Source organism: Erinaceus europaeus, chromosome 4 (genome assembly GCF_950295315.1).
Source record: "Erinaceus europaeus chromosome 4, mEriEur2.1, whole genome shotgun sequence".
Taxonomy (NCBI): Eukaryota; Metazoa; Chordata; class Mammalia; order Eulipotyphla; family Erinaceidae; genus Erinaceus; species Erinaceus europaeus.
Genome location: NC_080165.1, coordinates 35,841,416 through 35,856,049, shown reverse-complemented (window position 1 = coordinate 35,856,049; position 14,634 = coordinate 35,841,416).

The window sequence follows — 14,634 nt, the reverse complement described above, 5'->3', positions numbered from 1 at the left end:
ACCAAATTCATCTATTCAGTTCTGATTTCTTGATTTCTAAATTCATATCTCTAGCTTTCTTGTTACTATTTATAATTTTAAGAAACAAGTTAAAGCAGATTCAATCTCAGGCACCACCATAAGCCAGATCTGAGCTGTGTGCTGGTAAAAAAAATAAGAAAGTCAAACCAAAATTGGAAAACATACCCTCTGAAAGACACACAGATGTGTTTCAGATTACATTTAGAAAAGTGTTCAACAATCACAAATTATAGCTCCTTTCATTACATTTACTTTAACTTATTTTTTCTATCTTGAAGTTTTAAAACAAGCCTATTGGACTCATAAATAAAACAAAATAATATCAGATAGTAGACAATAACCTACTATTGTTGAATGAATTTAAAATATAAGATGCAAGCGGGCATGGGGAACCTGACTCCAATACATAGTTATCCAGAGGATAGCATCTCAAATCCAAGGAAGAAGGTTAATATCTTATTTCACATGGAACTTCTAACCTTTCTTTTACTTAACATGAGACATTCACTGAAATATCTTTACTAGCTAAAATGGGCAATTTGGAATATCCGCTTCCCATACAACATACCCAGTTACTGAATCTTGGGTTTCTGTCCATACAACTATCCACAATCCTCTCATTTACAAGAGCCTCTCCCATATGCATTCACTGATGTTTACCCAAAGCCCAACTATTGCTTGAAGTTATCACACTATCAGGGTCATCACACTATCAGGGTTTTTCTTTCTTTCTTTTTTTATTTTTACTTATTTTTTTAATATTTATTTATAAAAAGAAAACACTGACAAAAACCATAGGGTAAGAAGGTTACAACTCCACACAATTCCCAGGGTCATTATGGGGTACAGAACTATTAGCTTCTGTAATTACTTCCCCACTGAACATGGGCTTTGACAGATCTGTCCATACACCCAGCTTGTCTCTTTCCCTAGTGTGGCAGGGCTCTGGAGAAGTGGAGCTCCAGGACACATTGGTGGGGTCATCTACCCAGGGAGGTCTGGTTGGCATCAGCATCTGGAACTTGGTGGCTGAAAAAAGAGTTAACATATAAAGCCAAACTGAAACTAATCATGAACCTAAAGGCTGGAATAGTTCAAATGAAGAGTTGGGGGGTCTCTGTTTTGTAGATAGTTAGTAGGCCTATTTTAGTTATATTCCAAAGGGCCTATGACTATACTAGTTTTTTGGGGTTTTTTTTTTTTTGGTTTTTTGTTTGTTTGTTTTTTTCCTTTCTTTTTTCCTCTTAGGCAAAAATTAGTGAAGTCATGGGCCCCCTTGGAATATACCTAAAAATAGATTTTCCTAGACCCTCCTAATATGAAGACCCCAATTCTCATCTGCTATATTCTTTTTACAACTTTTTTAAAATTTTATTTTCCCTTTTGTTGCCCTTGTTGTTTTTCATTGTTGTTGAAGTTACTATTATTGTTGTTATTGATGTGGTCATTGTTAGAACAGAGAGAAATGGAGAGAGGAGGGGAAGACAGAGAGGGGAAAGAGAAAGATAGACACCTGCAGACCTGCTTCACCACCTGTGAAACAACTCCCCTGCAGGTGGGGAGCCTGGGTCTCAAACCGGGATCCTAATGGTGGTCCTCCCGTTTTATGCCACCTGCGCTTAACCCACTGCGCTACCGCCCGACTCCCTCATCTGCTATATTCTTACCTATAGGTTCCTGATTATTAAACAATTTATTCTGCTATAATTATCTCTTTTTTTTTTGCCTCCAGGGTTATCGCTGGGGCTCAGTGCCTGCACTATGAAACCACTGCTCCTGCAGGCCATTTTTTCCATTTTGTTGCCTTTGTTGTTGTTTAGGACAGAGAGAAATAGAGGAGAGGAAGACAAGAGGCAGAGAAAGATAAACACCTGCAGACCTACTTCACAGCTTGTGAAGCAACCCTCCCTGCTGATGGGGAGCCAGGGACTCGAACCGGGATCCTTCCAACAGTCCTCATGCCACATGAGCTTAACCCACTGTGCTACCGCTGGGCCCCCTATAATTATATCTTAATGCTTTTCAGCCATCAAATTGCAGATGCTACCATGACACCAACCTGATGCCCCTGGGCAGACAACCTCACCAGTGTGTCTGGAACCCAACCTCTCCAAAGCCCTGCCCAACTAAGGAGAGACAGTGGCAGACTGGGGGTATGGATCCACCTACCAAAGCTCAGTGGAGAAGAAATTACAGAAGCCAAATCTCCCACCCTCTGCCCCCATAATGATCCTCGGTCCCTACTCTCAGAGGGATAAAGAACAGGAAAGCTTCCAATGGAGGAGATGGGATACGGAATTCTAGTGGCGAATTGGACTCCTTAGTTTATGATCTTGTCAATCATTATTAAATCAATAAAAAAATAAAAAGAAAGGAAGGGAGGGAGGAAGGAAGGAAGGAAGGAAGGAAGGAAGGAAGGAAGGAAGGAAAGAAGGAAGGAAGGAAGGAAGGTTGGTTAAGAGTAAAACAAAAGAGTATCAGCACCGGGAGCTGGGCAGTAGCGCAGCAGGTTAAGCACAAGGACTGACCTAAGGATGCCTATTTGAGCCCCGGTTCCCTACCTGCAGGGGAGTCCCTTCATGTGAAGCAGGTCTGTAGGTGTCTGTTTTTCTCTCCCCCTCTCTGTCTTCCCCTCCTCTCTCCATTTCTCTCTGTCCTATCCAATAAGGACGACATCTATAATAATTACAATTAAAAACAAAAGGGAATAAATATTTTTTAAAAAGAGCATCAGTACCCTTCCACTACACACACACACACCACTCCCCAAAGCTATGTATTTAGAAGTTTCTTGGAAGCCTGGGAATGTAGATCTTTCTCACTTACCCTTTGAAAAAATGTTTTTAAATTTGAAGGGATAGAAATGCCACACCAAAAGTCCTGGTTTTGAGGCTCAGTATGGGTCTAGTTACCTATTAGCTCTAAAGACGAGGTGGCACATTCCAACTGTGTTAAATCTGCAGTGGTTCCCTATTAACAGGACTCCTCAATTCACAAGCAACCACAAAGGCAGCTGTGATTCAAAACAGTATCACTCCAGTTTTAGCTTATAAGAGGTAATTGTGAAAATGAAGATTCTCAACCCCATTCCCAGAAGCACATAACATCTGAGTGGAATTTAGACGTGTTAAAGAAGCTCTGCAGGTGATTCTGGCGTCACTGAAATTGAGTCCTTGAGTAAGGTAATATGTATGCTCATACACCACCACCTGGCCCCATAACTAAGATCATGTGTATGCTCATACACCACCACCTGGCCCCATAACTAAGATCATGTGTATGCTCATACACCACCACCTGGCCCCATAACTAAGATCAGGTGTATGCTCATACACCACCACCTGGCCCCATAACTAAGTAAGATCATGTGTATGCTCATACGCCACTATCTGGCCCCATAACTACCTGATTTCATCACCTCTTGATAGATGCATTTGACCAAGACAAGAACATTTTCCCCTTGAGACCAGTAACTTTACTGTTCCTTCTTTATGAATATTCCTATCCTAGGTGGTTAAATATTTTAGACCTCTGATGAAAATATTATCTTACATGCCCAGGAGATGGCAAAGTAAATAAGACACTAGACTTAGAAACATGAGGTTCTGAGTTCGAGTCTCAGCATCTCATGTGCTAGAATGATGTTCTAGTTTTTACCCTCTCTATCTTGACTATAAATAAACATCTTGAAAAAAAGAAAAAGAAAATAAAAAAGGGGAAAAATGTTATTCTATCTGAAAGTCCTTCCCTGATGCATCTATAAAAAAATAGTACACTCTTGCATACAAATAGCTATCACTGGGAGATAAGAAACTGTATATATGTGACAACTACCTTGTAAATCATTATTTCCCCCACTGAGTGATAAAAAATATTATACTTTCCATTTCATTCACTATTTTTTAAAAGATTTTTGTATTTACTCATGAGAGAATGGAGAGAGAACCATAGCATTACTGGGATGAAACATGGGACATCATGCTTGAGAGTCCAGTGCTTTATGCACTGTGCCACCACTCAGGCCACCAGCTACCTTTTGTTTATTTTAAACAGAGTGCTACTCTGCTCTGCTCTGGCTTATGGCAGTGCTGGAGATTGAAACTTAGTCCTTGGAGGGAGGCTCTTGCACGGAAGTTTTGTTTGTAATTTCATTTATTTATTTTTTAGAGAGAAAAAGGAAGTGAGGACAGAGTATCCCCCTGGAATATGTATTGCTGGGGACTGAACTCAGGAACTAATGCTTGAGGACCAAATATTTTACCCACACCACCTCCTAGACCACCCTAGTTATTTAAGAAAAATAAGAATGTATGACTGTCTGGCATATTATTTATTGATATTTTGTTTGCCATCTGTTATCTCTTAGTCAATTAGAATCTATCTACATAAGAGCAACCTTCTATGCTCTGTCCACTGCTGCATTCCTCAGGTCAAGAATGGTCTAGAACGGTGTCTGGTGGGAGTCAGGCGGTAGCGCAGCGGGTTAAGCACAGGCGGCACAAAGCACGAGGACCGGCCTAAGGATCCCGGTTCGAGCCCCCGGCTCCCCAACCTTCAGGGGAGTCGCTTCACAGGCGGTGAAGTAGGTCTGCAGGTGTCTGTCTTTCTCTCCCCTTCTCTGTCTTCCCCTCCTCTCTCCATTTCTCTCTGTCCTATCCAACAACAATGACATCAATAACTACGACAATAAAACAACAAAAAGCAACAAAAGAGAATAAATAAATAAATAAATAAATAAAAGAATGGTGTCTGGTACATGACAGAACAAACCTATAGCAGGGGTGGAGGACCTGTTTTCTGCCAAGGGTCATTTGAGTATTTATAACATAATTCACAGATTATACAAAACTATCAACTTAAAAATTAATACATAAATCGCTAAATTAAAAAAATTAACACATAATGTTACTATAATAAAAGTTTCAGTTGCATTGACAAGGCCAAACCAAATGGGTCAGATCTTCCTCACCCCTGGCCTACAGTCCTCAGCTCTGTTAGGAATGTCTCACTGCATTAGTCTTTCTAAATTGAAATCTATATTGCTTAACCTAGAATAAATTGCTTAATTAAGTTTTTCATTCATTCTTCTTTTTTTAATGTTACTCCAGGGAATGAATCCAGGGCTTTGCAACTGCACTATGCTAACCCTGAGCAGCCTTCTGGGACCAATACTTCTACTCTTTATTTTAGAGACAGACAGACAGACAAAGAGGAGAGAAACCACAGCACCAGGCCACTATCTATGAAGCTTTCTCTGTGCCATCCTTGATGTTCATATGTGTTGCCAAGGCCCAAACCCAGGGTCTCACACACAAGTATGTGCTTCAGGGCCCTGGGTGAGTAGGAGGGGAGGAGGAGGAGCTGTGCATGACATGAAGGAGCTTCTCGCCATCCAGCAGGACAGGTGAAGACCTACGGCAACCTCGGTCCACTTCAGGACCCGAAAGGATCAGCAGCATCCAGGCACAGGCTCGCTCACCCACAGCTTCTGCACCCCATAATGACCCTGGTCCATACTCCCAGAGGGTTAAAGAATAGGAAAACTGGATCCTGGTTCGAGCCCCCGGCTCCCCACCTGCAGGGGAGTCGCTTCACAGGCGGTGAAGCAGGTCTGCAGGTGTCTATCTTTCTCTCCCCCTCTGTCTTCCCCTCCTCTTTCCATTTCTCTCTGTCCTATCCAACAACGATGACAAAAAGAATAACTACAACAATAAAACAACAAGAGCAACAGAAGGGAATAAATAAATAAATATTTAAAAAAAAGAATAGGAAAACTATCAGGAGAAAGGATGGGATTCAGAGTTCTGGTGGTGGGAATTGTGCCCCTCTTATCCTATGGTCTTGTCAGTGTTTCCATTTTATAAATAACATTTAAAAAAAAATAACTATACTCTCATCATTTTATAGTCTTACAAATCACTATTAAATAATTTTCAAAGCTTAAAAAAAAAAGTGTTGCCCGTCAAAAAGTACCATAAAGATTCAACCTGAATTCACTGGGCAGACGACCTCACCAATGTATCCTGGAACCTAACTTTCCCAGAACCCTATCCCACTAAAGAAAATTAGAGACAAGTGTTGTGGGTTTGAGATTCAGAGCCAAATGATGGAGTCAATAAAGGAGGGAGTGAAAATATGCAGGAGTTTAACATTGTGCAGGTGCAGGTGGCAGAAAGGTCAAGTAGGTAGAAACAAAGAATTCAAGACAAGGAAGGCCAGACTGAACCTCACTGAGCAGCAGTAGCAGATAAGAATAGTTAAGTGCTAAGCCTAATATGGAAAGTAAATGTATTTAATCACCTCTGTAGTAACCAAAGCTGTATACTCATTTTTGCTTCTGTATTACTCATCTGCTTACTTGCAACACTTGCTTAGCCCAGCCTCCAGGTACTTTTCACCTGTACACTCTCAGGTTTTTCTATTCTGTGTCAAAAGCTGTGGGTATGGATCAACCTGCCAACATCCACGGTCAGGGGAGAAGCAATAACAGAAGCCAGACCTTCCACCTTCTGCACCCCTTGAGGAATTTTGGTCCACACCCCCCAAGGGATAAAGAATAAAAGCTTCCAATGGAGGTGATGGAATACAGAACTCTGGTGGTGGAAATCGTATGGCATTGTGCCACTCTTATCCTACAATCTTGTTAATCATTATTAAATCATTAATTAAAATAATAACATAATACCATAAAGAAGACAGATTAAAGGAGTAATGTAATTTATTTCACATTAATAATATTACTAATACATGATAAGCTACTAAATATCTTCTAGAAAGAAAAGATATCTATATACACAGGATAAATCCAAAAAAGTCCATGTCAAGACACATCACAAACCCCTAAAAACTAAAGATGACAAAACTAAAGAGAAAGATAGATACCTGTAGACTTGTTTCACAGCTCATGAAGAGTCTCCTCTACTAGTGGGGAGAGGAGGCTCGAACCTGAGTTCTTATGCATGGGAAGATATGCACTCAACCAGGTGCACCACCACCTGGCCTCTTATATTTCATTTTGTAGTCACACAGAACTTCAGATTCCATGATAAATATTAATGATGAGATTGAGTTTTCTATTGCTGATATAACAAATTATTACATACAAGTGACTTAAAACAAAAATATCCTACAATTCTGGAGTCACAAGTTTTTTGTTTGTTTCCTTTTTAAAAAAAATATTTATAAAATGTCACAAGTTTAAATATAGGTCTTACAGAGTTAAGGTCAAGATGTTTTCATTGCTGTGGTCCTTTCTGGGGGTTAGAGGAATGTTCTCCTGCTTCCAAGCTTCCAGAGGCTGCCTGCATCCTTGGTTTATGACTCTCCTTCAGAAACGGCATCTTTGATGTCTGCTCCACTGTCCCATCTCCTTCAGAGACTGGGCCTCAGACTCCTTCTTAGAAGAGCCTTGTGAACTCACTGAGACTAACTGCTCCCATTTCAATGTCCTTAATTACCTATCTGCCATGCTCCTTCTGTAAAAGCAAAGCTTTTATTTATTACATAGAGAGAGAGAGGGGAGTCGGGCGGTAGCACAGCGGGTTAAGCACAGGCGGCGCAAAGCACAAGGACTGGCTTAAGAATCCCGGTTTGAGCCCCCTGCTCCCCACCTGCAGGGTAGTTGCTTCACAGGTGGTGAAGCAGGTCTGCAGGTGTTTATCTTTCTCTCCCCCTCTGTCTTCACCTCCTCTCTCCATTCCTCTTTGTCCTATCCAACAATGATGCCATCAATAGTAACAATAATAACTACAATAATAAAACAACAAGGGCAATAAAAGGGAATGAATAAATATTTTTAAAAAGAGAGGAAGTTTCACATGAGGCAGAGAAAAAAGAGACAGACAAATCAGATCATCACTCCAACCCATGCAGTGCTGAAAACAACTGGGAACCTCCGGCATGAAAATACAGTTCTCAGGACTGGGTGGTGGCGCCCCTGGTTGAATACACGTTACAGTGCTCAAGGATCCATGTTCGAGCCCTCAGTCCCCACCTGAGGAGGGAAAGCTTTGCAAGTGGTGAAGCTCTTTCTCTCTCCCTCTCTATCTCCCCTACCCTCTCGATTTCTGGCTGTCTCTATCCAATAAATAAAGATAATTTTTTTTAAAAAAAAAGAAAGTATAAAAAACATTCTCTATCACTTGAGCCACTTATCTAGCTTCCAATAAAGATATCTTTAAGGAACTATTATTATTCATCAAAAATGAGTTGCCTAGATTTCTAAATTCAGGATAAAAACAGAAGACAGTGCTTCCAAACAGTACCTCCAAGGATCTAAGAAATAGACATTTATAAACAATCACTAAAAATGGCCCATAGGGTCTTTGTATGCCACTGGAATGAAGAGGGAAAGGGAAGATACTTCAAAATTGAGTTCAGACCCACGAATATATGCATGAATGAATAACTACTGGATTATAAATTCCCTGCTTCCTTATTAATGTTTACTATGATTATGATTAAGAGAGAGAAATAGAGCAGAGAAGAAAACAACATCGGCCACTTGATTCTGCTTGTGAAGCTTCCTTCTTACCAATGGGAGCCAGGGCCTTGTACTTGAGTTCCAGAGCATGGTAACATGTGCACTTTACTCTGCACACCACCTCCAGGGCCCTGTCCCCCTTTTTTTTTTATATACCATATCACTGCTCATTGAGCTCTAGCTTATGGTGGTGGCAGGGATGGAACCTGCGACCGCAAATCCTCAGTCATGAGCCTTTACATAAATATATGCCATGTCCCAAGTCCTGGATTATACAATTTCTAAAGCAACTAGAAAGTATCTAGCATCTAATAGGACTAATAGCGTGTTTTTTAAAAATATATATTTATAGGGGGGTCGGGCGGTAGCACAGCGGGTTAACTGCACGTGGCGCAAAGCGCAAGGACCAGAGTAAGGATCCCGGTTTGAAACCCCCGCTCCCCACCTGCAGGGGAGTCGCTTCACAGGCGGTGAAGCAAGTCTGCAGGTGTCTACCTTTCTCTCCTCCTCTCTGTCTTCCCCCCTCCATTCCTCTCTGTCCTATCCAACAAAGAAAGACATCAACAATAACAATAATAATCACAACAAGGCTACAACAGCAAGAGCAACAAAAGGGGGAAAATGGCCTCCAGCAGCAGTGGTTTCATGGTGCAGGCACTGAGCCCCAGCAATAACCCTGGAGGCAAAAAAAAAAAAAATTATAGGGGCTAGGTGGTAGCACACCTGGTTTAGCACATGTTACAAAAAAAAAAAAAAAGATTTATTTTCATGAGAAAGGACAAGAAACCATAGTACTATTCAGTTCTAGCATATGGCAGTGCCAGGGATCAAACTTGCGGTTCCTAGAGCCTCAAACATCTAAGTCCTGTTCTCTAATGCTGAGTTATCTCTTCGGTCCTAAATAAATGCCACTTCTGACAAAATCAAACTTTGTTCAGCATATGTTTTTATTAGAATATTAAAATTAAAAGAGTACTGAGGTAGGGAGATGGCACAATGACTATGGAAAAGATTTTCATGCCTGAGATTCTAAGGCCCCAGGTTCAATCCCCACTGCCACCATAAACCAGAACTAAGCAGTGATCTGGTGCCTGCACCCTGCCTCTCTCTCCTGTCTTTCACTCTATATCACTCATTAAAATAATGGTTTTTAAAAGAAAACTGGCCATGCCAGTAAATTCTGGGTAGTAGTATTACATAAGATACTCATGTCCTCCTGAACCAGAGCTAGAGTGCAGGTTTCTGAGTCCCGTTGTGGTTTAAATTTGTACTTCATCAGTTTCTGCATGGGTCACTTAACCTTTCTTCCTCTGAAATAGGAGTGACTGGGTTTGACTCAAAGAGTCACCATAAAGATGAAGTAAAATAGACATAAAACACTCACTAAGGAGCATACCGATAACTCTCGTTGGCCTTCATTAATTTACTCTGCTCTCAGTTGGCATTTTGAACAATTTCACTTTTATACTGGTTTAGATTTTCAGATTTTTCTCATAATAAAAAAAAAAAGCATTTTAAAATTTCTGGCTACTAGTTGGTAGTATTTAAAAAAAGGGGGGGGGTGGATAAGTGGGAAGGTGGCAGGTGGCTTACCATGTTCAAGGACCAGAATCTGAGATCTGGGTCACCACATGAGAGAACCTGGAGGAGGTGTTTCACAAGTGATGGAGCAGTGCTGTGGTGTCTCTCCATTCTCTCTCTCTCCTTTTCTATCTCTCTTACCATATCACTAGAGGAAAGAAAAAAAAAAGACTAACAGAAACAGTGGAGTCATGCAGGCATTAAACCCAGTGATAATCTTAATGGGAGGAAAAAAACTAAGTTTATTTAATGATTTGATGCCCATACAGAAAAATGTATCTGTACTATATGTATTACTTGTAGCTTTCTTGGAAATAAGTCTATTGTGTAATATTAAATTGGTGGTTATATTAAGATAGAATGGAGAAATAGAAGCATTTGATAGAAGTTAACCAGAATTTGCAGTTTTTTGTTTTTTTTCCGACCAGAACATCACATCAATCTGGCTATACTGTAGTGACAAGAGTTGAACCAAAACTGTGTTGCATGGAAGTACTACCACTGCACATCTCCTCAGCCTTCAACAACTGTTCTTAATGACAGACAAAAGCACTGTTCTCCACTCACTGTTCTTTATACTTTTGTCTATTTTTATTTTATGCTTGAACTCAGGGTCTTGAGTATGAAAGGTATGAGCTTGGCTGCAAAGTCACCTACCAAGGTCCTCAACAATTTTATTGGATAGAAGAAAAGAGTCACAATCAAGGTGAAAGTATTATGCTTAGAAGAACAAATTAAAAGTAGAACAGGTGCAGGGGGAAAGCTTCACAAGTGCTGCCGATGTTACTCATGTCTGTCTGTGTCTCTTTCTCCTCCCTCCCTGTCTCCTACTCTCAAATAAATAAAAAAGGCTTGTAAAAAAGTTGAATAGTTATTAAATATCAAGTAAAAGATAAGCAAAGAGGTCTCTTTTCATGGTCAGGGAGGTGGTGCAGAACTAAAATACAAGACTTACATATAACAACCTGGGAGGTGGCTCCACGGATAAAGAATCAGACTCTCTTGTGGTCCGGTAGGTGGTGCAATGGATAAAGCATTGGATTCTCAACCATGAGGTCCTGAGTTCAATCCCTGGCAGCACATGTATCAGAGTAATGTCTACTTCTTTCTCTCTCTCCGCCCGTCTTTCTCATGAATAAATAAATTCTTTTAAAAAAAAAAATCAGGGAGTCGGGCTGTAGTGCAGCGGGTTAAGCGCAGGTGGCGCAAAGCACAAGGACCGGCATAAGGATCCCGGTTCAAACCCCGGCTCCCCACCTGCAGGGGAGTCGCTTCACAGGCGGTGAAGCAGGTCTGCAGGTGTCTCTCTTTCTCTCCTCCTCTCTGTCTTCCCCTCCTCTCTCCATTTCTCTCTGTCCTATCCAATAACGACAACAACAATAACTACAACAATAAAACAACAAGGGCAACAAAAGGGAATAAATAAATAAAATAAATATTTAAAAAAAAATTTTTTTAAATCAGAGTCACTGGCTGGGGAGACAGCATGATGGTTATGCCTGAGGCTCCAAGGTCCCAGGTTCAATCCCTAGCACTACCATATGCCAGAGCTATGCAGTGCTCTGGTAAAATAATAATAATGATGATGATAATAATTGGACTCTCCAAGCACAAGGTGCTCTGTAATCAGAGTAGTGCTCTGATTTTCTCTCTTTTCTCATAAATAAGTAAATATTAAAAAAAAATTATGCAGTAAGTTCCTAACACCAAAAATACTTGATAGTTGAATTCTCTCATTAAAAAAGCAATTCCCTTTTAATAATAATAAATTCATCTTGAAACATGCATAAAGAACACCAGCATTTCCTATCTTTTCTCCATTGGACTCTCTACATCTTTATCCTCTCAAGATTCAGAGTTAAGCTGATTTTTTAATGGCTAGTGATCGACCCTAGATGAATACTGAACAGATGTACTTCTTATCTTGTAGGAAGACCAGGATCTGGAGATAGACACCATTTGATAAGAGGTGGTATTTACTGAGAGCTAGAATTTAAGATCCCAACACTACCGTGGAGCACAGTATGAGAAGGCAAAAAAAAAAAAAAAAAAAAAAAAAAGCAGAGTATTTATAATCTGCAAGAGCAGGGGGTTTAAAAAAAAAAAAGGAGAGAAAATGTGCAGGTGAATATAATTGGTAGATACATGTTAGCCATTCTCTCACTATACTTGAAAGAACATCCAAACTTTTTGTTTTCTGTAGATTAAAAAAACCTTTCTGATAGGTTATTTTTTTTTCTTTATCTCATTTTTTTATCTTGTATTAGCCAGCTTCCTTTCTATCCTCTCCAGTATGGAAATGGGCTCTTCCCTATAGGCTTGGCTGAGCCTGCAGTCAGGTCAGGAGCCTTCAGTGATGATGATCATGCACATCTTTGTTCCAACATCAGCAGGAACTGCTCCTCAGAGTTTATCATTTGTCTACATCACTGATAGCAAATAGCCTGGAGTTGTACTCTTGAACCTAAGTGATGCAGAAGTGCCTATTATTTTGTCAGAAGAACTCATACCAGAAGTTGCATTTCTGTGGAAGCTAGCTTTAAAAAAAAAAACTGTTGAGCATGCCTTTTGTTCTTCTGTAACTCCAAAGCCAAACAACTCTGAAGACAGGCTCACTACAACAGCAGGGGTGCTTCAGGCTAACACTGACACAATATACACCAATACAGTGAACTGAGGTACAGTATAGTACAGTACATCATTGTTAACAGAGACCAAGTCCAACTTAATCATTCAGAATGGTACTTTAAAAATTACTAAAACTTTACAGTGTACACATGCAATACCCTTACCATTCCTACAGGGGATTTTAATGAAAACTACAAAAAAAAAAAAAAAAAAAGACCTTGAGTAAGATGGCTTTAGAACTCAGCACAGTAACAGAAAATCACTTTTAGTCTTAAGGATTCCTTAGCTGATATACTATGAAGGAGTATCCCAGCTGGGAATGACTTCCTGTCTGAAAAGTGTGGTCAGCACAAACCCAGCTCAGCTGTACATCTGGGTTAAGAACTCTTGAGTTGCTGAAACATCCAGAAGCACCAGTGCAGAATAAAGAAGGCGGATTATGAAGATCTATGCAAGGGAAAGCTACCCGAATCAAGCCTGAAGAAATGGGGGAACGCCTTTAATGCCAAGTCTCAACAGTTCTGCATAGGCACAGAGCACCTGCGGAGAGAGAGAACCAACCTTCACACCTAATCCCACTCAGAATTGGGGACATAATTTTAGGAGCACAGCTCTCACCAGACCCGGAAGTACATCACAATATGCAATGTGTCTCAGCCAGTTTTGTGGCTACTTTTCTACAACACTTGGAGCATCCATCATCTCTGTGGCTATGTTGGGACTAACAACTAGCCACTTTTGAATGCTCAGTGACCTCCTCCCAGAGGCTCATGGGAGCAGTTCACCAGGGGTTCTTATCTCTGGAGTCCAATAGCACCTCAGTGTGGGTGCACCTCTCTTCTACTAAAGACACAAAGCCCTGTGCTCTCTAGCACTCCAGTCATCTGGGTCTGTCACCCTCATTGTTATTTAAGACAGCTTTGATCCTACTGCTACCTTTTCTATGCCTGAAAGGTCAGAAACATAGTTACCATCACCAGAGGAGAGACAACTGTTTGAAATCTGTTTATAAGCAACTCATTTTTTGTTTTTTGGTTTTAAAAATATTTATTTATTCCCTTTATTTATTTGTTGCCCTTGTTTTATTGTTGTAGCTATTATTGTCTGTTTTCATTGTTGGATAGAACAGAGAGAAATGGAGAGAGGAGGGGAAGACAGAGAGGGGGAGAGAAAGATAGACACCTGCAGACCTGCTTCACCGCCTGTGAAGTGACTCCCCTGCAGGTGGGGAGCCAGGGGCTCGAACCAGGATCCTTACACTGGTCCTTGCGCTTTGTGCCACGTGCACTTAAACTGCTGCGCTACCACCCAACACCCAGCAACTCATTTTTGAAGTATTTTGCAGACACCTATCACAGGGAGATGAGAAATTGTATCCATGTGTCAACAACTGTTCTGTAAATAATTAACCCCCAATAAAATAATAAATAAAAATTAACATATGTAGTATATATTTTTTTAAAAAACTTCCTTTGCATAACCTAATTACAAAAGTTTTGGGTTTACAGATTCCTAACTATGCTGAATTACTATGAGAAAGCAGAGGTGGTAGTGGGAACTGTCAAACCCTTTACATACTTACCTGTGAATACCCTAAAGCAACTATAATATGTGGGTGTAGAGTGGGAAGTTTTTGTCTTAGATAGTGTGCAACAGTAAGATTGTTCTAGCTCATTAAATTATATGGATCCAGTGTGATAATTTATTCAATTGTCTGGCATAATGTCTGAGTCTTCTTCGCCCTATTTGCTCGGAGTGGTTCACATTCTGACTTTCCCTAGGAACTTTTGATTCTATTGTCTTGTGTTTCCATTTTGTAAATAAAAATTTTTTAAATGATTTATTTATTTCATGAGAGATAGGGACTTAATGAGGCCAAAGTAAAACAAGGGATCACGCTGGGGTTGCATCATGGGAGAGAG